The sequence below is a fragment of the Chiloscyllium plagiosum genome, unplaced genomic scaffold (assembly GCF_037043375.1).
Source record: "Chiloscyllium plagiosum isolate Xiang-an unplaced genomic scaffold, Cpla_swu_hap1 HiC_scaffold_18, whole genome shotgun sequence".
NCBI classification, from domain to species: Eukaryota; Metazoa; Chordata; class Chondrichthyes; order Orectolobiformes; family Hemiscylliidae; genus Chiloscyllium; species Chiloscyllium plagiosum.
In genome coordinates, this window is record NW_028270156.1 from 64,725,346 (window position 1) to 64,748,293 (window position 22,948).

The following is a 22,948-nucleotide window of genomic DNA, read 5'->3' on the forward strand; positions in this document are numbered from 1 at the left end:
TCTCTTTCTCTCTTTTACTCTCTCTGTTTCTCTTTTTCTCTTTCTCTCTTTTTTGTTTCTTTATCTCATTCTCTCTTTTTCTCTCTCTTTTTCTTTCTCTTTTTCTCTTTTTCTCTCTTTCTCTCTTTTCTCTCTCTTTCTCTCTTTTTCTTTCTCTCTTTCTCTCTGTTTTTCTCTCTCTTTTTCTCTCTCTTTCTCTCTTTTTCTCTCTCTTATTCTCTCACTTTATCTATTTCTCTCTTTTTCTCTCTCTTTTTGTCTCTTTTTCACTTTTACTCTCTCTGTTTCTCTTTTTCTCTTTCTCTCTTTTTTGTCTCTTTATCTCATTCTCTCTTTTTCTCTCTCTTTTTCTTTCTCTTTTTCTCTCTTTCTCTCTTTTTCTCTCTCTTTCTCTCTTTTTCACTCTCTTTTTCTCTCTGTTTTTCTCTCTCTTTTCTCTCTCTTTTTCTCTTTTTCTCTTTCTCTCTTTTACTCTCTCTTTTTCTCTTTTTCTCTCTATTTCTCACTCATTTTCTCTCTGTTTTTCTCTTTTTCGCTCTCTTTTCCTCTTTTTCTCTATCTTTTTCTCTTTTTCTCTAACTTTTTCTCTCTTTTTCTCTCTTTCTCTCTTTTACTCTCTCTGTTTCTCTTTTTCTCTTTCTCTCTTTTTTGTCTCTTTAACTCTTTCTCTCTTTTTCTCTCTCTTTTCGTTTCTCTTCTTCTCTTTTTCTCTCTTTCTCTCTTTTTCTCTCTCTCTTTCTCTCTTTTTCTATCTCTTTTTCTCTCTTTTTCTCTCTCGATTTCTCTTTTTCTCTCTCTTTTTCTCTTTTTCTCTCACTTTTCTCTTTTTCTCTCTTTTTCGCTCGCCTTTTCTCTCTCTTTTTCTTCCTCGCTTTATCACTTTTTCTCTCTTTCTCTTTTTTCTCACTTTTCTCTCTCATTTTCTCTTTTTCTCTTTTTCTCTTTTTCTCTCTTTTTCTCTCTTTTCTCTCTCTTTTTCTTTCTCTCTCTCTCTTTTTCTCTCTCTATTTCTCTCTCTTTTTCTCTTTTTCTCTTTCTCACTTTTACTCTCTCTTTTTCACTTTTTCTCTCTTTTTCTCTCTCTTTTTCTCGCTGTTTTTCTCTCTCGTTTTCTCTCTCTTTTTCTCTTTTTCTCTCTCTTTTTCTCTTTTTCTCTCACTTTATCTTTTTCTCTTTTTCTCTCTCTTTTTCTCTCTTTCTCTCTTTTACTCTCTCTGTTTCTCTTTTTCTCTTTCTCTCTTTTTTCTCTTTTTCTCACTCTCTTTCTCTCTTTTTCTCTCTGTTTTTCTCTCTCTTTTTCTCTCTCATTTTCTCTTTTTCTCTCTCTTTTTCTCTTTTTCTCTCACTTTCTCTTTTTCTCTCTTTTTCTCTCTCTTTTTCTCTCTTTCTCTCTTTTACTCTCTCTGTTTCTCTTTTTCTCTTTCTCTCTTTTTTCTCTTTTTCTCTCTCTCTCTTTCTCTCTTTTTCTCTCTCTTTTTCTTTCTCTCTCTTACTCTCTCTCTTTTTCTCTCTGTTTTTCTCTCTCTTTTTCTCTCTTTTTCTCTTTCTCTCTCTTTTTCTCTCTCTTTTTCTCTCTCTTTTTCTCTCTCTTTTTCTCTTTTTGTCTTTCTCACTTTTACTCTCCCTTTTTCACTTTTTCGATCTTTTTCTCTCACTTTTTCTCTCTGTTTTTCTCTCTCTTTTTCTCTCACGTTTTCTCTTTTTCTCTTTTTCTCTCACTTTATCTTTTTCTCTCTTTTTCTCTCCTTCTCTCTTTTACTCTCTCTGTTTCATTTTTCTCTTTCTCTCTTTTTTGTCTCTTTATCTCTTTCTCTCTTTTTCTCTCTCTTTTTCTTTCTCTTTTTCTCTCTTTCTCTCTTTTTCTCTCACTCTTTCTCACTTTTTCTCTCTCTTTTTCTCTGTTTTTCCCTCTCTTTTTCTCTCTCGTTTTCTCTTTTTCTCTCACTTTTTCTCTTTTTCTCTCTTTTTCTCTCTCTTTTTCTGTCTTTCTCTCTTTTACTCTCTCTCTTTCCTCTTTTTCTCTTTCTCTCTTTTTTGTCTCTTTATCTCTTTCTCTCTTTTTCTCTCTCTTTTTCTTTCTCTTTTTCGCTTTTTCTCTCTGTTTCTCTCTCTTTTTCTCTCTCGTTTTCTCTTTTTCTCTGTTTCTCTCACTTTATCTTTTTCTCTCTTTTTCTCTCTCTTTTTCTCTCTTTCTCTCTTTTACTCTCTCTGTTTCATTTTTCTCTTTCTCTCTTTTTTGTCTCTTTATCTCTTTCTCTCTTTTTCTCTCTCTTTTTCTTTCTCTTTTTCTCTTTTTCTCACTCTCTTTCTCTCTTTTTCTCTCTCTTTTTCTCTGTCGTTTTCTCTTTTTCTCTCTCTTTTTCTCTCACTTTTTCTCTTTTTCTCTCTTTTTGTCTCTCTTCTTCTCTCTTTCTCTCTATTACTCTCTCTGTTTCTCTTTTTCTCTTTCTCTCTTTTTTGTTTCTTTATCTCTTTCTCTCTTTTTCTCTCTTTTTTCTTTCTCTTTTTCTCGTTTTCACTCTCTTTCTCTCACTCTTTCTCTCTTTTTCTCTCTCTTTTTCTTTCTCTCTCTTACTCTCTCTTTTTCTCTCTGTTTTTCTCTCTCTTTTTCTCTCTTTTTCTTTTTCTCTCTCGTTTTCTCTTTCTTTTTCTCTCTTTTTCTCTCTCTTTTTCTTTCTCTCTCTCTTTTACTCTCTTTTTTCTCTCCCTTTTTCTCCTTTTCTCTTTTTCTCTTTTACTCTCTCTGTTTCTCTTTTCTCTTTCCCTCTTTTTTGTCTCTTTCTCTCTTTCTCTCTTTTTTACTCTCTTTTTTTCTCTTTTTTTTCTTTTTCTCTCTTTCTGTCTTTTTCTCTCTCGTTCTCTCTTTTTCTCTCTCTTTTTCTCTCTGTTTTTCTCTGTCGTTTTCTGTTTCTCTCTCTTTTTCTCTTTTTCTCTCTCTTTTTCTCTTTTTCTTTCTTTTACTCTCTCTGTTTCTCTTTTTCTCTTTCTCTCTTTTTTGTCTCTTTATCTCTTTGTCTCTTTTTCTCTCTCTTTTTCTTTCTCTTTTTCTCGTTTTCTCTCTTTCTCTCTTTTTCTCTCTCTCTGCGTCTCTTTTTCTCTCTCTTTTTCTCTCTGTTTTTCCCTCTCTTTTTCTCTCTCGTTTTCTCTTTTTCTCTCACTTTTTCTCTTTTTCTCTCTTTTTCTCTCTCTTTTTCTGTCTTTCTCTCTTTTACTCTCTCTCTTTTCTCTTTTTCTCTTTCTCTCTTTTTTGTCTCTTTATCTCTTTCTCTCTTTTTCTCTCTCTTTTTCTTTCTCTTTTTCGCTTTTTCGCTCTTTTTCTCTCTCTTTTTCTCTCTCGTTTTCTCTTTTTCTCTTTTTCTCTCACTTTATCTTTTTCTCTCTTTATCTCTCTCTTTTTCTCTCTTTTTCTTTTTTTCTCTCGTTTTCTCTTTCTTTTTCTCTCTTTTTCTCTCTCTTTTTCTTTCTCTCTCTCTTTTACTCTCTTTTTTCTCTCTCTTTTTCTCCTTTTCTCTTTTTCTCTTTTACTCTCTCTGTTTCTCTTTTCTCTTTCCCTCTTTTTTGTCTCTTTCTCTCTTTCTCTCTTTTTTACTCTCTTTTTTTTCTCTTTTTTTTCTTTTTCTCTCTTTCTGTCTTTTTCTCTCTCGTTCTCTCTTTTTCTCTCTCTTTTTCTCTCTGTTTTTCTCTGTCGTTTTCTGTTTCTCTCTCTTTTTCTCTTTTTCTCTCTCTTTTTCTCTTTTTCTTTCTTTTACTCTCTCTGTTTCTCTTTTTCTCTTTCTCTCTTTTTTGTCTCTTTCTCTCTTTCTCTCTTTTTACTCTTTTTTCTCTTTTTTTCTTTTTCTCTCTTTCTCTCTTTTTCTCTCTCGTTCTCTCTTTTTCTCTCTCTTTTTCTCTCTGTTTTTCTCTGTCGTTTTCTGTTTCTCTCTCTTTTTCTCTTTTTCTCTCTCTTTTTCTCTTTTTCTTTCTTTTACTCTCTCTGTTTCTCTTTTTCTCTTTCTCTCTTTTTTGTTTCTTTATCTCATTCTCTCTTTTTCTCTCTCTTTTTCTTTCTCTTTTTCTCTTTTTCTCTCTTTCTCTCTTTTCTCTCTCTTTCTCTCTTTTTCTCTCTCTCTTTCTCTCTGTTTTTCTCTCTCTTTTTCTCTCTCGTTTTCTCTTTTTCTCTCTCTTTTTCTCTTTTTCTCTCACTTTATCTTTTTCTCTTTTTCTCTCTCTTTTTCTCTCTTTCTCTCTTTTACTCTCTCTGTTTCTCTTTTTCTCTTTCTCTCTTTTTTGTTTCTTTATCTCATTCTCTCTTTTTCTCTCTCTTTTTCTTTCTCTTTTTCTCTTTTTCTCTCTTTTTCTCTCTTTTTCTGTCTTTCTCTCTTTTACTCTCTCTCTTTTCTCTTTTTCTCTTTCTCTCTTTTTTGTCTCTTTATCTCGTTCTCTCTTTTTCTCTCTCTTTTTCTTTCTCTTTTTCGCTTTTTCTCTCTTTTTCTCTCTCTTTTTCTCTCTGTTTTTCTCTCTCTTTTTCTCTCTCGTTTTCTCTTTTTCTCTCTCTTTTTCTCTCACTTTATCTATTTCTCTCTTTTTCTCTCTCTTTTTGTCTCTTTCTCTCTTTTACTCTCTCTGTTTCTCTTTTTCTCTTTCTCTCTTTTTTGTTTCTTTATCTCATTCTCTCTTTTTCTCTCTCTTTTTCTTTCTCTTTTTCTCTTTTTCTCTCTTTCTCTCTTTTCTCTCTCTTTCTCTCTTTTTCTTTCTCTCTTTCTCTCTGTTTTTCTCTCTCTTTTTCTCTCTCTTTCTCTCTTTTTCTCTCTCTTATTCTCTCACTTTATCTATTTCTCTCTTTTTCTCTCTCTTTTTGTCTCTTTTTCACTTTTACTCTCTCTGTTTCTCTTTTTCTCTTTCTCTCTTTTTTGTCTCTTTATCTCATTCTCTCTTTTTCTCTCTCTTTTTCTTTCTCTTTTTCTCTCTTTCTCTCTTTTTCTCTCTCTTTCTCTCTTTTTCACTCTCTTTTTCTCTCTGTTTTTCTCTCTCTTTTCTCTCTCTTTTTCTCTTTTTCTCTTTCTCTCTTTTACTCTCTCTTTTTCTCTTTTTCTCTCTATTTCTCACTCATTTTCTCTCTGTTTTTCTCTTTTTCGCTCTCTTTTCCTCTTTTTCTCTATCTTTTTCTCTTTTTCTCTAACTTTTTCTCTCTTTTTCTCTCTTTCTCTCTTTTACTCTCTCTGTTTCTCTTTTTCTCTTTCTCTCTTTTTTGTCTCTTTAACTCTTTCTCTCTTTTTCTCTCTCTTTTCGTTTCTCTTCTTCTCTTTTTCTCTCTTTCTCTCTTTTTCTCTCTCTCTTTCTCTCTTTTTCTATCTCTTTTTCTCTCTTTTTCTCTCTCGATTTCTCTTTTTCTCTCTCTTTTTCTCTTTTTCTCTCACTTTTCTCTTTTTCTCTCTTTTTCGCTCGCCTTTTCTCTCTCTTTTTCTTCCTCGCTTTATCACTTTTTCTCTCTTTCTCTTTTTTCTCACTTTTCTCTCTCATTTTCTCTTTTTCTCTTTTTCTCTTTTTCTCTCTTTTTCTCTCTTTTCTCTCTCTTTTTCTTTCTCTCTCTCTCTTTTTCTCTCTCTATTTCTCTCTCTTTTTCTCTTTTTCTCTTTCTCACTTTTACTCTCTCTTTTTCACTTTTTCTCTCTTTTTCTCTCTCTTTTTCTCGCTGTTTTTCTCTCTCGTTTTCTCTCTCGTTTTCTCTTTTTCTCTCTCTTTTTCTCTTTTTCTCTCACTTTATCTTTTTCTCTTTTTCTCTCTCTTTTTCTCTCTTTCTCTCTTTTACTCTCTCTGTTTCTCTTTTTCTCTTTCTCTCTTTTTTCTCTTTTTCTCACTCTCTTTCTCTCTTTTTCTCTCTGTTTTTCTCTCTTTCTCTCTCATTTTCTCTTTTTCTCTCTCTTTTTCTCTTTTTCTCTCACTTTCTCTTTTTCTCTCTTTTTCTCTCTCTTTTTCTCTCTTTCTCTCTTTTACTCTCTCTGTTTCTCTTTTTCTCTTTCTCTCTTTTTTCTCTTTTTCTCTCTCTCTCTTTCTCTCTTTTTCTCTCTCTTTTTCTTTCTCTCTCTTACTCTCTCTCTTTTTCTCTCTGTTTTTCTCTCTCTTTTTCTCTCTTTTTCTCTTTCTCTCTCTTTTTCTCTCTCTTTTTCTCTCTCTTTTTCTCTCTCTTTTTCTCTTTTTGTCTTTCTCACTTTTACTCTCCCTTTTTCACTTTTTCGATCTTTTTCTCTCACTTTTTCTCTCTGTTTTTCTCTCTCTTTTTCTCTCACGTTTTCTCTTTTTCTCTTTTTCTCTCACTTTATCTTTTTCTCTCTTTTTCTCTCCTTCTCTCTTTTACTCTCTCTGTTTCATTTTTCTCTTTCTCTCTTTTTTGTCTCTTTATCTCTTTCTCTCTTTTTCTCTCTCTTTTTCTTTCTCTTTTTCTCTCTTTCTCTCTTTTTCTCTCACTCTTTCTCACTTTTTCTCTCTCTTTTTCTCTGTTTTTCCCTCTCTTTTTCTCTCTCGTTTTCTCTTTTTCTCTCACTTTTTCTCTTTTTCTCTCTTTTTCTCTCTCTTTTTCTGTCTTTCTCTCTTTTACTCTCTCTCTTTCCTCTTTTTCTCTTTCTCTCTTTTTTGTCTCTTTATCTCTTTCTCTCTTTTTCTCTCTCTTTTTCTTTCTCTTTTTCGCTTTTTCTCTCTGTTTCTCTCTCTTTTTCTCTCTCGTTTTCTCTTTTTCTCTGTTTCTCTCACTTTATCTTTTTCTCTCTTTTTCTCTCTCTTTTTCTCTCTTTCTCTCTTTTACTCTCTCTGTTTCATTTTTCTCTTTCTCTCTTTTTTGTCTCTTTATCTCTTTCTCTCTTTTTCTCTCTCTTTTTCTTTCTCTTTTTCTCTTTTTCTCACTCTCTTTCTCTCTTTTTCTCTCTCTTTTTCTCTGTCGTTTTCTCTTTTTCTCTCTCTTTTTCTCTCACTTTTTCTCTTTTTCTCTCTTTTTGTCTCTCTTCTTCTCTCTTTCTCTCTATTACTCTCTCTGTTTCTCTTTTTCTCTTTCTCTCTTTTTTGTCTCTTTATCTCTTTCTCTCTTTTTCTCTCTTTTTTCTTTCTCTTTTTCTCGTTTTCACTCTCTTTCTCTCACTCTTTCTCTCTTTTTCTCTCTCTTTTTCTTTCTCTCTCTTACTCTCTCTTTTTCTCTCTGTTTTTCTCTCTCTTTTTCTCTCTTTTTCTTTTTTTCTCTCGTTTTCTCTTTCTTTTTCTCTCTTTTTCTCTCTCTTTTTCTTTCTCTCTCTCTTTTACTCTCTTTTTTCTCTCTCTTTTTCTCCTTTTCTCTTTTTCTCTTTTACTCTCTCTGTTTCTCTTTTCTCTTTCCCTCTTTTTTGTCTCTTTCTCTCTTTCTCTCTTTTTTACTCTCTTTTTTTTCTCTTTTTTTTCTTTTTCTCTCTTTCTGTCTTTTTCTCTCTCGTTCTCTCTTTTTCTCTCTCTTTTTCTCTCTGTTTTTCTCTGTCGTTTTCTGTTTCTCTCTCTTTTTCTCTTTTTCTCTCTCTTTTTCTCTTTTTCTTTCTTTTACTCTCTCTGTTTCTCTTTTTCTCTTTCTCTCTTTTTTGTCTCTTTATCTCTTTGTCACTTTTTCTCTCTCTTTTTCTTTCTCTTTTTCTCGTTTTCTCTCTTTCTCTCTTTTTCTTTCTCTCTGCGTCTCTTTTTCTCTCTCTTTTTCTCTCTGTTTTTCCCTCTCTTTTTCTCTCTCGTTTTCTCTTTTTCTCTCACTTTTTCTCTTTTTCTCTCTTTTTCTCTCTCTTTTTCTGTCTTTCTCTCTTTTACTCTCTCTCTTTTCTCTTTTTCTCTTTCTCTCTTTTTTGTCTCTTTATCTCTTTCTCTCTTTTTCTCTCTCTTTTTCTTTCTCTTTTTCGCTTTTTCGCTCTTTTTCTCTCTCTTTTTCTCTCTCGTTTTCTCTTTTTCTCTTTTTCTCTCACTTTATCTTTTTCTCTCTTTATCTCTCTCTTTTTCTCTCTTTCTCTCTTTTACTCTCTCTGTTTCATTTTTCTCTTTCTCTCTTTTTTGTCTCTTTATCTCTTTCTCTCTTTTTCTCTCTCTTTTTCTTTGTATTTTTCTCTTTTTCTCACTCTCTTTATCTCTTTTTCTCTCTTTTTCTCTGTCGTTTTCTCTTTTTCTCTCTCTTTTTCTCTCACTTTTTCTCTTTTTCTCTCTTTTTGTCTCTCTTCTTCTCTCTTTCTCTCTATTACTCTCTCTGTTTCTCTTTTTCTCTTTCTCTCTTTTTTGTCTCTTTATCTCTTTCTCTCTTTTTCTCTTTTTTTTCTTTCTCTTTTTCACTTTTTCACTCTTTTTCTCTCTCTCTTTCTCTCTTTTTCGCTCTCTTTTTCTTTCTCTCTCTTACTCTCTCTCTTTTTCTCTCTGTTTTTCTCTCTCTTTTTCTCTCTTTTTCTCTTTTTCTCTCTTTTTCTCTCTCTTTTTCTTTCTCTCTCTCTTTTACTCTCTTTTTTCTCTCTCTTTTTCTCCTTTTCTCTTTTTCTCTTTTACTCTCTCTGTTTCTCTTTTCTCTTTCTCTCTTTTTTGTCTCTTTCTCTCTTTCCCTCTTTTTCTCTCTCTTTTTCTTTCTCTTTTTCTCTCTTTCTCTCTTTTTCTCTCTCTTTCTCTCTTTTTCACTCTCTTTTTCTCTCTGTTTTCTCTCTCTTTTTCTCTGTCGTTTTCTGTTTCTCTCTCTTTTTCTCTTTTTCTCTCTCTCTTTTTCTCTTTTTCTTTCTTTTACTCTCTCTGTTTCTCTTTTTCTCTTTCTCTCTTTTTTGTCTCTTTCTCTCTTTCTCTCTTTTTACTCTTTTTTCTCTTTTTTTCTTTTTCTCTCTTTCTCTCTTTTTCTCTCTCGTTCTCTCTTTTTCTCTCTCTTTTTCTCTCTGTTTTTCTCTGTCGTTTTCTGTTTCTCTCTCTTTTTCTCTTTTTCTCTCTCTTTTTCTCTTTTTCTTTCTTTTACTCTCTCTGTTTCTCTTTTTCTCTTTCTCTCTTTTTTGTCTCTTTCTCTCTTTCTCTCTTTTTCTCTCTCTTTTTCTTTCTCTTTTTCTCTTTTTCTCTCTTTCTCTCTTTTTCTCTCTCGTTCTCTGTTTTTCCCTCTCTTTTTCTCTCTCGTTTTCTCTTTTTCTCTCTCTTTTTCTCTTTTTCTCTCACTTTATCTTTTTCTCTTTTTCTCTCTCTTTTTCTCTCTTTCTCTCTTTTACTCTCTCTCTTTCCTCTTTTTCTCTTTCTCTCTTTTTTGTCTCTTTATCTCTTTCTCTCTTTTTCTCTCTCTTTTTCTTTCTCTTTTTCGCTTTTTCTCTCTGTTTCTCTCTCTTTTTCTCTCTCGTTTTCTCTTTTTCTCTGTTTCTCTCACTTTATCTTTTTCTCTCTTTTTCTCTCTCTTTTTCTCTCTTTCTCTCTTTTACTCTCTCTGTTTCATTTTTCTCTTTCTCTCTTTTTTGTCTCTTTATCTCTCTGTCTCTTTTTCTCTCTCTTTTTCTTTCTCTTTTTCTCTCTTTCTCTCTTTTTCTCTCTCTCTTTCTCTCTTTTTCTCTCTCTTTTTCTCTCTGTTTTTCCCTCTCTTTTTCTCTCTCGTTTTCTCTTTTTCTCTCACTTTTTCTCTTTTTCTCTCTTTTTCTCTCTCTTTTTCTGTCTTTCTCTCTTTTACTCTCTCTCTTTTCTCTTTTTCTCTCTCTTTTTCTCTTTTTCTCTCACTTTATCTTTTTCTCTCTTTTTCTCTCTCTTTTTCTCTTTTTCTTTCTTTTACTCTCTCTGTTTCTCTTTTTCTCTTTCTCTCTTTTTCGCTCTCTTTATCTCTTTGTCTCTTTTTCTCTCTCTTTTTCTTTCTCTTTTTCTCGTTTTCTCTCTTTCTCTCTTTTTCTCTCTCTCTGCGTCTCTTTTTCTCTCTCTTTTTCTCTCTGTTTTTCTCTCTCTTTTTCTCTCTCGTTTTCTCTTTTTCTCTCACTTTTTCTCTTTTTCTCTCTTTTTCTCTCTCTTTTTCTGTCTTTCTCTCTTTTACTCTCTCTCTTTCCTCTTTTTCTCTTTCTCTCTTTTTTGTCTCTTTATCTCTTTCTCTCTTTTTCTCTCTCTTTTTCTTTCTCTTTTTCGCTTTTTCTCTCTGTTTCTCTCTCTTTTTCTCTCTCGTTTTCTCTTTTTCTCTGTTTCTCTCACTTTATCTTTTTCTCTCTTTTTCTCTCTCTTTTTCTCTCTTTCTCTCTTTTACTCTCTCTGTTTCATTTTTCTCTTTCTCTCTTTTTTGTCTCTTTATCTCTTTCTCTCTTTTTCTCTCTCTTTTTCTTTCTCTTTTTCTCTCTTTCTCTCTTTTTCTCTCTCTCTTTCTCTCTTTTTCTCTCTCTTTTTCTCTCTGTTTTTCCCTCTCTTTTTCTCTCTCGTTTTCTCTTTTTCTCTCACTTTTTCTCTTTTTCTCTCTTTTTCTCTCTCTTTTTCTGTCTTTCTCTCTTTTACTCTCTCTCTTTTCTCTTTTTCTCTCTCTTTTTCTCTTTTTCTCTCACTTTATCTTTTTCTCTCTTTTTCTCTCTCTTTTTCTCTTTTTCTTTCTTTTACTCTCTCTGTTTCTCTTTTTCTCTTTCTCTCTTTTTCGCTCTCTTTATCTCTTTGTCTCTTTTTCTCTCTCTTTTTCTTTCTCTTTTTCTCGTTTTCTCTCTTTCTCTCTTTTTCTCTCTCTCTGCGTCTCTTTTTCTCTCTCTTTTTCTCTCTGTTTTTCTCTCTCTTTTTCTCTCTCGTTTTCTCTTTTTCTCTCACTTTTTCTCTTTTTCTCTCTTTTTCTCTCTTTTTCTGTCTTTCTCTCTTTTACTCTCTCTCTTTTCTCTTTTTCTCTTTCTCTCTTTTTTGTCTCTTTATCTCGTTCTCTCTTTTTCTCTCTCTTTTTCTTTCTCTTTTTCGCTTTTTCTCTCTTTTTCTCTCTCTTTTTCTCTCTGTTTTTCTCTCTCTTTTTCTCTCTCGTTTTCTCTTTTTCTCTCTCTTTTTCTCTCACTTTATCTATTTCTCTCTTTTTCTCTCTCTTTTTGTCTCTTTCTCTCTTTTACTCTCTCTGTTTCTCTTTTTCTCTTTCTCTCTTTTTTGTTTCTTTATCTCATTCTCTCTTTTTCTCTCTCTTTTTCTTTCTCTTTTTCTCTTTTTCTCTCTTTCTCTCTTTTTCTCTCTCTTTTTCTCTCTTTTTCTCTCTCTCTTTCTCTCTGTTTTTCTCTCTCTTTTTCTCTCTCTTTCTCTCTTTTTCTCTCTCTTATTCTCTCACTTTATCTATTTCTCTCTTTTTCTTTCTCTTTTTCTCTCTTTCTCTCTTTTTCTCTCTCTTTCTCTCTTTTTCACTCTCTTTTTCTCTCTGTTTTTCTCTCTCTTTTCTCTCTCTTTTTCTCTTTTTCTCTTTCTCTCTTTTACTCTCTCTTTTTCTCTTTTTCTCTCTATTTCTCACTCATTTTCTCTCTGTTTTTCTCTTTTTCGCTCTCTTTTCCTCTTTTTCTCTATCTTTTTCTCTTTTTCTCTAACTTTTTCTCTCTTTTTCTCTCTTTCTCTCTTTTACTCTCTCTGTTTCTCTTTTTCTCTTTCTCTCTTTTTTGTCTCTTTAACTCTTTCTCTCTTTTTCTCTCTCTTTTCGTTTCTCTTCTTCTCTTTTTCTCTCTTTCTCTCTTTTTCTCTCTCTCTTTCTCTCTTTTTCTATCTCTTTTTCTCTCTTTTTCTCTCTCGATTTCTCTTTTTCTCTCTCTTTTTCTCTTTTTCTCTCACTTTTCTCTTTTTCTCTCTTTTTCGCTCGCCTTTTCTCTCTCTTTTTCTTCCTCGCTTTATCACTTTTTCTCTCTTTCTCTTTTTTCTCACTTTTCTCTCTCATTTTCTCTTTTTCTCTTTTTCTCTTTTTCTCTCTTTTTCTCTCTTTTCTCTCTCTTTTTCTTTCTCTCTCTCTCTTTTTCTCTCTCTATTTCTCTCTCTTTTTCTCTTTTTCTCTTTCTCACTTTTACTCTCTCTTTTTCACTTTTTCTCTCTTTTTCTCTCTCTTTTTCTCTCTGTTTTTCTCTCTCGTTTTCTCTCTTGTTTTCTCTTTTTCTCTCTCTTTTTCTCTCTTTCTCTCTTTTACTCTCTCTGTTTCTCTTTTTCTCTTTCTCTCTTTTTTCTCTTTTTCTCACTCTCTTTCTCTCTTTTTCTCTCTGTTTTTCTCTCTCTTTTTCTCTCTCATTTTCTCTTTTTCTCTCTCTTTTTCTCTTTTTCTCTCACTTTCTCTTTTTCTCTCTTTTTCTCTGTCTTTTTCTCTCTTTCTCTCTTTTACTCTCTCTGTTTCTCTTTTTCTCTTTCTCTCTTTTTTCTCTTTTTCTCTCTCTCTCTTTCTCTCTTTTTTCTCTTTTTCTCTCTCTTACTCTCTCTCTTTTTCTCTCTGTTTTTCTCTCTCTTTTTCTCTCTTTTTCTCTTTTTCTCTCTTTTTCTCTCTCTTTTTCTCTCTCTTTTTCTCTCTCTTTTTCTCTTTTTGTCTTTCTCACTTTTACTCTCCCTTTTTCACTTTTTCGATCTTTTTCTCTCACTTTTTCTCTCTGTTTTTCTCTCTCTTTTTCTCTCACGTTTTCTCTTTTTCTCTTTTTCTCTCACTTTATCTTTTTCTCTCTTTTTCTCTCTTTCTCTCTTTTACTCTCTCTGTTTCATTTTTCTCTTTCTCTCTTTTTTGTCTCTTTATCTCTTTGTCTCTTTTTCTCTCTCTTTTTCTTTCTCTTTTTCTCTCTTTCTCTCTTTTTCTCTCTCTCTTTCTCTCTTTTTCTCTCTCTTTTTCTCTGTTTTTCCCTCTCTTTTTCTCTCACTTTTTCTCTTTTTCTCTCTTTTTCTCTCTCTTTTTCTGTCTTTCTCTCTTTTACTCTCTCTCTTTCCTCTTTTTCTCTTTCTCTCTTTTTTGTCTCTTTATCTCTTTCTCTCTTTTTCTCTCTCTTTTTCTTTCTCTTTTTCGCTTTTTCTCTCTGTTTCTCTCTCTTTTTCTCTCTCGTTTTCTCTTTTTCTCTGTTTCTCTCACTTTATCTTTTTCTCTCTTTTTCTCTCTCTTTTTCTCTCTTTCTCTCTTTTACTCTCTCTGTTTCATTTTTCTCTTTCTCTCTTTTTTGTCTCTTTATCTCTTTCTCTCTTTTTCTCTCTCTTTTTCTTTCTCTTTTTCTCTTTTTCTCACTCTCTTTCTCTCTTTTTCTCTCTCTTTTTCTCTGTCGTTTTCTCTTTTTCTCTCTCTTTTTCTCTCACTTTTTCTCTTTTTCTCTCTTTTTGTCTCTCTTCTTCTCTCTTTCTCTCTATTACTCTCTCTGTTTCTCTTTTTCTCTTTCTCTCTTTTTTGTTTCTTTATCTCTTTCTCTCTTTTTCTCTCTTTTTTCTTTCTCTTTTTCTCGTTTTCACTCTCTTTCTCTCACTCTTTCTCTCTTTTTCTCTCTCTTTTTCTTTCTCTCTCTTACTCTCTCTTTTTCTCTCTGTTTTTCTCTCTCTTTTTCTCTCTTTTTCTTTTTCTCTCTCGTTTTCTCTTTCTTTTTCTCTCTTTTTCTCTCTCTTTTTCTTTCTCTCTCTCTTTTACTCTCTTTTTTCTCTCCCTTTTTCTCCTTTTCTCTTTTTCTCTTTTACTCTCTCTGTTTCTCTTTTCTCTTTCCCTCTTTTTTGTCTCTTTCTCTCTTTCTCTCTTTTTTACTCTCTTTTTTTCTCTTTTTTTTCTTTTTCTCTCTTTCTGTCTTTTTCTCTCTCGTTCTCTCTTTTTCTCTCTCTTTTTCTCTCTGTTTTTCTCTGTCGTTTTCTGTTTCTCTCTCTTTTTCTCTTTTTCTCTCTCTTTTTCTCTTTTTCTTTCTTTTACTCTCTCTGTTTCTCTTTTTCTCTTTCTCTCTTTTTTGTCTCTTTATCTCTTTGTCTCTTTTTCTCTCTCTTTTTCTTTCTCTTTTTCTCGTTTTCTCTCTTTCTCTCTTTTTCTCTCTCTCTGCGTCTCTTTTTCTCTCTCTTTTTCTCTCTGTTTTTCCCTCTCTTTTTCTCTCTCGTTTTCTCTTTTTCTCTCACTTTTTCTCTTTTTCTCTCTTTTTCTCTCTCTTTTTCTGTCTTTCTCTCTTTTACTCTCTCTCTTTTCTCTTTTTCTCTTTCTCTCTTTTTTGTCTCTTTATCTCTTTCTCTCTTTTTCTCTCTCTTTTTCTTTCTCTTTTTCGCTTTTTCGCTCTTTTTCTCTCTCTTTTTCTCTCTCGTTTTCTCTTTTTCTCTTTTTCTCTCACTTTATCTTTTTCTCTCTTTTTCGCTCTCTTTTTCTCTCTTTCTCTCTTTTACTCTCTCTGTTTCATTTTTCTCTTTCTCTCTTTTTTGTCTCTTTATCTCTTTCTCTCTTTTTCTCTCTCTTTTTCTTTGTATTTTTCTCTTTTTCTCACTCTCTTTATCTCTTTTTCTCTCTTTTTCTCTGTCGTTTTCTCTTTTTCTCTCTCTTTTTCTCTCACTTTTTCTCTTTTTCTCTCTTTTTGTCTCTCTTCTTCTCTCTTTCTCTCTATTATTCTCTCTGTTTCTCTTTTTCTCTTTCTCTCTTTTTTGTCTCTTTATCTCTTTCTCTCTTTTTCTCTCTTTTTTCTTTCTCTTTTTCTCGTTTTCACTCTCTTTCTCTCACTCTTTCTCTCTTTTTCTCTCTCTTTTTCTTTCTCTCTCTTACTCTCTCTTTTTCTCTCTGTTTTTCTCTTTTTCTTTCTTTTACACTCTCTGTTTCTCTTTTTCTCTTTCTCTCTTTTTTGTCTCTTTATCTCTTTGTCTCTTTTTCTCTCTCTTTTTCTTTCTCTTTTTCTCTCTTTCTCTCTTTTTCTCTCTCTCTTTCTCTCTTTTTCTCTCTCTTTTTCTCTCTGTTTTTCCCTCTCTTTTTCTCTCTCGTTTTCTCTTTTTCTCTCACTTTTTCTCTTTTTCTCTCTTTTTCTCTCTCTTTTTCTGTCTTTCTCTCTTTTACTCTCTCTCTTTTCTCTTTTTCTCTCTCTTTTTCTCTTTTTCTCTCACTTTATCTTTTTCTCTCTTTTTCTCTCTCTTTTTCTCTTTTTCTTTCTTTTACTCTCTCTGTTTCTCTTTTTCTCTTTCTCTCTTTTTCGCTCTCTTTATCTCTTTGTCTCTTTTTCTCTCTCTTTTTCTTTCTCTTTTTCTCGTTTTCTCTCTTTCTCTCTTTTTCTCTCTCTCTGCGTCTCTTTTTCTCTCTCTTTTTCTCTCTGTTTTTCTCTCTCTTTTTCTCTCTCGTTTTCTCTTTTTCTCTCACTTTTTCTCTTTTTCTCTCTTTTTCTCTCTTTTTCTGTCTTTCTCTCTTTTACTCTCTCTCTTTTCTCTTTTTCTCTTTCTCTCTTTTTTGTCTCTTTATCTCGTTCTCTCTTTTTCTCTCTCTTTTTCTTTCTCTTTTTCGCTTTTTCTCTCTTTTTCTCTCTCTTTTTCTCTCTGTTTTTCTCTCTCTTTTTCTCTCTCGTTTTCTCTTTTTCTCTCTCTTTTTCTCTCACTTTATCTATTTCTCTCTTTTTCTCTCTCTTTTTGTCTCTTTCTCTCTTTTACTCTCTCTGTTTCTCTTTTTCTCTTTCTCTCTTTTTTGTTTCTTTATCTCATTCTCTCTTTTTCTCTCTCTTTTTCTTTCTCTTTTTCTCTTTTTCTCTCTTTCTCTCTTTTTCTCTCTCTTTTTCTCTCTTTTTCTCTCTCTCTTTCTCTCTGTTTTTCTCTCTCTTTTTCTCTCTCTTTCTCTCTTTTTCTCTCTCTTATTCTCTCACTTTATCTATTTCTCTCTTTTTCTTTCTCTTTTTCTCTCTTTCTCTCTTTTTCTCTCTCTTTCTCTCTTTTTCACTCTCTTTTTCTCTCTGTTTTTCTCTCTCTTTTCTCTCTCTTTTTCTCTTTTTCTCTTTCTCTCTTTTACTCTCTCTTTTTCTCTTTTTCTCTCTATTTCTCACTCATTTTCTCTCTGTTTTTCTCTTTTTCGCTCTCTTTTCCTCTTTTTCTCTATCTTTTTCTCTTTTTCTCTAACTTTTTCTCTCTTTTTCTCTCTTTCTCTCTTTTACTCTCTCTGTTTCTCTTTTTCTCTTTCTCTCTTTTTTGTCTCTTTAACTCTTTCTCTCTTTTTCTCTCTCTTTTCGTTTCTCTTCTTCTCTTTTTCTCTCTTTCTCTCTTTTTCTCTCTCTCTTTCTCTCTTTTTCTATCTCTTTTTCTCTCTTTTTCTCTCTCGATTTCTCTTTTTCTCTCTCTTTTTCTCTTTTTCTCTCACTTTTCTCTTTTTCTCTCTTTTTCGCTCGCCTTTTCTCTCTCTTTTTCTTCCTCGCTTTATCACTTTTTCTCTCTTTCTCTTTTTTCTCACTTTTCTCTCTCATTTTCTCTTTTTCTCTTTTTCTCTTTTTCTCTCTTTTTCTCTCTTTTCTCTCTCTTTTTCTTTCTCTCTCTCTCTTTTTCTCTCTCTATTTCTCTCTCTTTTTCTCTTTTTCTCTTTCTCACTTTTACTCTCTCTTTTTCACTTTTTCTCTCTTTTTCTCTCTCTTTTTCTCTCTGTTTTTCTCTCTCGTTTTCTCTCTTGTTTTCTCTTTTTCTCTCTCTTTTTCTCTTTTTCTCTCACTTTATCTTTTTCTCTCTTTCTCTCTCTTTTTCTCTCTTTCTCTCTTTTACTCTCTCTGTTTCTCTTTTTCTCTTTCTCTCTTTTTTCTCTTTTTCTCACTCTCTTTCTCTCTTTTTCTCTCTGTTTTTCTCTCTCTTTTTCTCTCTCATTTTCTCTTTTTCTCTCTCTTTTTCTCTTTTTCTCTCACTTTCTCTTTTTCTCTCTTTTTCTCTGTCTTTTTCTCTCTTTCTCTCTTTTACTCTCTCTGTTTCTCTTTTTCTCTTTCTCTCTTTTTTCTCTTTTTCTCACTCTCTTTCTCTCTTTTTCTCTCTGTTTTTCTCTCTCTTTTTCTCTCTTTTTCTCTTTTTCTCTCTTTTTCTCTCTCTTTTTCTCTCTCTTTTTCTCTCTCTTTTTCTCTTTTTGTCTTTCTCACTTTTACTCTCCCTTTTTCACTTTTTCGATCTTTTTCTCTCACTTTTTCTCTCTGTTTTTCTCTCTCTTTTTCTCTCACGTTTTCTCTTTTTCTCTTTTTCTCTCACTTTATCTTTTTCTCTCTTTTTCTCTCTTTCTCTCTTTTACTCTCTCTGTTTCATTTTTCTCTTTCTCTCTTTTTTGTCTCTTTATCTCTTTGTCTCTTTTTCTCTCTCTTTTTCTTTCTCTTTTTCTCTCTTTCTCTCTTTTTCTCTCTCTCTTTCTCTCTTTTTCTCTCTCTTTTTCTCTGTTTTTCCCTCTCTTTTTCTCTCACTTTTTCTCTTTTTCTCTCTTTTTCTCTCTCTTTTTCTGTCTTTCTCTCTTTTACTCTCTCTCTTTCCTCTTTTTCTCTTTCTCTCTTTTTTGTCTCTTTATCTCTTTCTCTCTTTTTCTCTCTCTTTTTCTTTCTCTTTTTCGCTTTTTCTCTCTGTTTCTCTCTCTTTTTCTCTCTCGTTTTCTCTTTTTCTCTGTTTCTCTCACTTTATCTTTTTCTCTCTTTTTCTCTCTCTTTTTCTCTCTTTCTCTCTTTTACTCTCTCTGTTTCATTTTTCTCTTTCTCTCTTTTTTGTCTCTTTATCTCTTTCTCTCTTTTTCTCTCTCTTTTTCTTTCTCTTTTTCTCTTTTTCTCACTCTCTTTCTCTCTTTTTCTCTCTCTTTTTCTCTGTCGTTTTCTCTTTTTCTCTCTCTTTTTCTCTCACTTTTTCTCTTTTTCTCTCTTTTTGTCTCTCTTCTTCTCTCTTTCTCTCTATTACTCTCTCTGTTTCTCTTTTTCTCTTTCTCTCTTTTTTGTTTCTTTATCTCTTTCTCTCTTTTTCTCTCTTTTTTCTTTCTCTTTTTCTCGTTTTCACTCTCTTTCTCTCACTCTTTCTCTCTTTTTCTCTCTCTTTTTCTTTCTCTCTCTTACTCTCTCTTTTTCTCTCTGTTTTTCTCTCTCTTTTTCTCTCTTTTTCTTTTTTTCTCTCGTTTTCTCTTTCTTTTTCTCTCTTTTTCTCTCTCTTTTTCTTTCTCTCTCTCTTTTACTCTCTTTTTTCTCTCCCTTTTTCTCCTTTTCTCTTTTTCTCTTTTACTCTCTCTGTTTCTCTTTTCTCTTTCCCTCTTTTTTGTCTCTTTCTCTCTTTCTCTCTTTTTTACTCTCTTTTTTTCTCTTTTTTTTCTTTTTCTCTCTTTCTGTCTTTTTCTCTCTCGTTCTCTCTTTTTCTCTCTCTTTTTCTCTCTGTTTTTCTCTGTCGTTTTCTGTTTCTCTCTCTTTTTCTCTTTTTCTCTCTCTTTTTCTCTTTTTCTTTCTTTTACTCTCTCTGTTTCTCTTTTTCTCTTTCTCTCTTTTTTGTCTCTTTATCTCTTTGTCTCTTTTTCTCTCTCTTTTTCTTTCTCTTTTTCTCGTTTTCTCTCTTTCTCTCTTTTTCTCTCTCTCTGCGTCTCTTTTTCTCTCTCTTTTTCTCTCTGTTTTTCCCTCTCTTTTTCTCTCTCGTTTTCTCTTTTTCTCTCACTTTTTCTCTTTTTCTCTCTTTTTCTCTCTCTTTTTCTGTCTTTCTCTCTTTTACTCTCTCTCTTTTCTCTTTTTCTCTTTCTCTCTTTTTTGTCTCTTTATCTCTTTCTCTCTTTTTCTCTCTCTTTTTCTTTCTCTTTTTCGCTTTTTCGCTCTTTTTCTCTCTCTTTTTCTCTCTCGTTTTCTCTTTTTCTCTTTTTCTCTCACTTTATCTTTTTCTCTCTTTTTCGCTCTCTTTTTCTCTCTTTCTCTCTTTTACTCTCTCTGTTTCATTTTTCTCTTTCTCTCTTTTTTGTCTCTTTATCTCTTTCTCTCTTTTTCTCTCTCTTTTTCTTTGTATTTTTCTCTTTTTCTCACTCTCTTTATCTCTTTTTCTCTCTTTTTCTCTGTCGTTTTCTCTTTTTCTCTCTCTTTTTCTCTCACTTTTTCTCTTTTTCTCTCTTTTTGTCTCTCTTCTTCTCTCTTTCTCTCTATTATTCTCTCTGTTTCTCTTTTTCTCTTTCTCTCTTTTTTGTCTCTTTATCTCTTTCTCTCTTTTTCTCTTTTTTTTCTTTCTCTTTTTCTCTTTTTCACTCTTTTTCTCTCTCTCTTTCTCTCTTTTTCGCTCTCTTTTTCTTTCTCTCTCTTACTCTCTCTCTTTTTCTCTCTGTTTTTCTCTCTCTTTTTCTCTCTTTTTCTTTTTTTCTCTCTTTTTCTCTCTCTTTTTCTCTCTTTTTCTCTCTCTTTTTCTTTCTCTCTCTCTTTTACTCTCTTTTTTCTCTCTCTTTTTCTCCTTTTCTCTTTTTCTCTTTTACTCTATCTGTTTCTCTTTTCTCTTTCTCTCTTTTTTGTCTCTTTCTCTCTTTCTCTCTTTTTCTCTCTCTTTTTTTTCTCTTTTGTCTTTTTCTCTCTTTCTCTCTTTTTCTCTGTCGTTCTCTCTTTTTCTCTCTCTTTTTCTCTCTGATTTTCTCTGTCGTTTTCTGTTTCTCTCTCTTTTTCTCTTTTTCTCTCTCTTTTTCTCTTTTTCTTTCTTTTACTCTCTCTGTTTCTCTTTTTCTCTTTCTCTCTTTTTTGTCTCTTTCTCTCTTTCTCTCTTTTTACTCTTTTTTCTCTTTTTTTCTTTTTCTCTCTTTCTCTCTTTTTCTCTCTCGTTCTCTCTTTTTCTCTCTCTTTTTCTCTCTGTTTTTCTCTGTCGTTTTCTGTTTCTCTCTCTTTTTCTCTCTCTTTTTCTCTTTTTCTTTCTTTTACTCTCTCTGTTTCTCTTTTTCTCTTTCTCTCTTTTTTGTCTCTTTCTCTCTTTCTCTCTTTTTCTCTCTCTTTTTCTTTCTCTTTTTCTCTTTTTCTCTCTTTCTCTCTTTTTCTCTCTCGTTCTCTCTTTTTCTCTCTCTTTTTCTCTCTGTTTTTCTCTGTCGTTTTCTGTTTCTCTCTCTTTTTCTCTTTTTCTCTCTCTTTTTCTCTTTTTCTTTCTTTTACACTCTCTGTTTCTCTTTTTCTCTTCCTCTCTTTTTTGTCTCTTTATCTCTTTGTCTCTTTTTCTCTCTCTTTTTCTTTCTCTTTTTCTCTCTTTCTCTCTTTTTCTCTCTCTCTTTCTCTCTTTTTCTCTCTCTTTTTCTCTCTGTTTTTCCCTCTCTTTTTCTCTCTCGTTTTCTCTTTTTCTCTCACTTTTTCTCTTTTTCTCTCTTTTTCTCTCTCTTTTTCTGTCTTTCTCTCTTTTACTCTCTCTCTTTTCTCTTTTTCTCTCTCTTTTTCTCTTTTTCTCTCACTTTATCTTTTTCTCTCTTTTTCTCTCTCTTTTTCTCTTTTTCTTTCTTTTACTCTCTCTGTTTCTCTTTTTCTCTTTCTCTCTTTTTCGCTCTCTTTATCTCTTTGTCTCTTTTTCTCTCTCTTTTTCTTTCTCTTTTTCTCTTTTTCTCTCTTTCTCTCTTTTTCTCTCTGTTTTTCCCTCTCTTTTTCTCTCTCGTTTTCTCTAGTTCTCACACTTTTTCTCTTTTTCTCTCTTTTTCTCTCTCTTTTTCTGTCTTTTTCTCTCTCTTTTTCTTTCTCTCTCTCTTTTACTCTCTTTTTTCTCTCTCTTTTTCTCCTTTTCTCTTTTTCTCTTTTACTCTCTCTGTTTCTCTTTTCTCTTTCCCTCTTTTTTGTCTCTTTCTCTCTTTCTCTCTTTTTTACTCTCTTTTTTTTCTCTTTTTTTCTTTTTCTCTCTTTCTCTCTTTTTCTCTCTCGTTCTCTGTTTTTCTCTGTCGTTTTCTGTTTCTCTCTCTTTTTCTCTCTCTTTTTCTCTTTTTCTTTCTTTTACTCTCTCTGTTTCTCTTTTTCACTTTTTCTCTTTATTGTCTCTTTATCTCTTTGTCTCTTTTTCTCTCTCTTTTTCTTTCTCTTTTTCTCTTTTTCTCTCTTTCTCTCTTTTTCTCTCTCGTTCTCTCTTTTTCTCTCTCTTTTTCTCTCTGTTTTTCTCTGTCGTTTTCTGTTTCTCTCTCTTTTTCTCTTATTCCCTTTCTTTTTCTCTTTTTCTTTCTTTTACTCTCTCTGTTTCTCTTTTTCTCTTTCTCTCTTTTTTGTCTCTTTATCTCTTTGTCTCTTTTTCTCTCTATTTTTCTTTCTCTTTTTCTCTTTTTCTCTCTTTCTCTCTTTTTCTCTCTCTCTTTCTCTCTTTATCTCTCTCTTTTTCTCTCTGTTTTTCCCTCTCTTTTTCTCTTTTTCTCTCACTTTTTCTCTTTTTCTCTCTTTTTCTCTCTCTTTTTCTGTCTTTCTCTCTTTTACTCTCTCTCTTTTCTCTTTTTCTCTCTCTGTTTCTCTTTTTCTCTCACTTTATCTTTTTCTCTCTTTTTCTCTCTCTCTTTCTCTCTTTCTCTCTTTTACTCTTTCTGTTTCTCTTTTTCTCTTTCTCTCTTTTTGTCTCTTTATCTCTTTCTATCTTTTTCTCTCTCTTTTTCTTTCTCTTTTTCTCTTTTTCTCACTCTCTTTCTCTCTTTTTCTCTTTCTTTTTCTCTGTCGTTTTCTCTTTTTCTCTCTCTTTTTCTCTCACTTTTTCTCTTTTTCTCTCTTTTTCTCTCTCTTCTTCTCTCTTTCTCTCTTTTACTCTCTCTGTTTCTCTTTTTCTCTTTCTCTCTTTTTTGTCTCTTTATCTCTTTCTCTCTTTTTCTCTCTCTTTTTCTCTCTCTCTTTCTCTCTTTTTCTCTCTCTTTTTCTCTCTCTCTTTCTCTCTTTTTCTCTCTCTTTTTCTTTCTCTCTCTTACTCTCTCTTTTTCTCTCTGTTTTTCTCTCTCTTTTTCTCTCTTTTTCTCTTTTCTCTCTTTTTCTCTCTCTTCTTCTCTCTTTTCTCTCTCTTTTTCTCTTTTTCTCTTTCTCACTTTTACTCTCCCTTTTTCACTTTTTCTCTCTTTTTCTCTCACTTTTTCTCTCTGTTTTTCTCTCTCTTTTTCTCTCTCGTTTTCCCTTTTTCTCTCTCTTTTTCTCTTTATCTCTCAATTTATCTTTTTCTGTCTTTTTCTCTCTCTTTTTCTCTCTTTCTCTCTTTTACTCTCTCTGTTTCTCTTTTTCTCTTTCTCTCTTTTTTGTCTCTTTATCTCTTTCTCTCTTTTTCTCTCTCTTTTTCTTTCTCTTTTTCTCTTTTTTTCACTCTCTTTCTCTCTTTTTCTCTCTCTTTTTCTCTCTGTTTTTCTCTCTCTTTTTCTCTGTCGTTTTCTCTATTTCTCTCTCATTTTCTCTCACATTTTCTCTTTTTCTCTGTTTTTCTCTCTTCTTCTCTCTTTCTCTCTTTTACTCTCTCTCTGTTTCTCTTTTTCTCTTTCTCTCTTTTTTGTCTCTTTATCTCTTTCTCTCTTTTTCTCTCTCTTTTTCTGTTTTTCTCTCTTTTACTCTCTCTCTTTTCTCTTTTTCTCTTTCTCTCTTTTTTGTCTCTTTATCTCTCTCTCTTTTTCTCTCTCTTTTTCTTTCTCTTTTTCGCTTTTTCTCTCTGTTTCTCTCTCTTTTTCTCTCTCGTTTTCTCCTTTTCTCTGTTTCTCTCACTTTATCTTTTTCTCTCTTTTTCTCTCTCTTTTTCTCTCTTTCTCTCTTTTACTCTCTCTGTTTCATTTTTCTCTTTCTCTCTTTTTTGTCTCTTTATCTCTTTCTCTCTTTTTCTCTCTCTTTTTCTTTCTCTTTTTCTCTTTTTCTCACTCTCTTTCTCTCTTTTTCTCTCTCTTTTTCTCTGTCGTTTTCTCTTTTTCTCTCTCTTTTTCTCTCACTTTTTCTCTTTTTCTCTCTTTTTGTCTCTCTTCTTCTCTCTTTCTCTCTATTACTCTCTCTGTTTCTCTTTTTCTCTTTCTCTCTTTTTTGTTTCTTTATCTCTTTCTCTCTTTTTCTCTCTTTTTTCTTTCTCTTTTTCTCGTTTTCACTCTCTTTCTCTCACTCTTTCTCTCTTTTTCTCTCTCTTTTTCTTTCTCTCTCTTACTCTCTCTTTTTCTCTCTGTTTTTCTCTCTCTTTTTCTCTCTTTTTCTTTTTTTCTCTCGTTTTCTCTTTCTTTTTCTCTCTTTTTCTC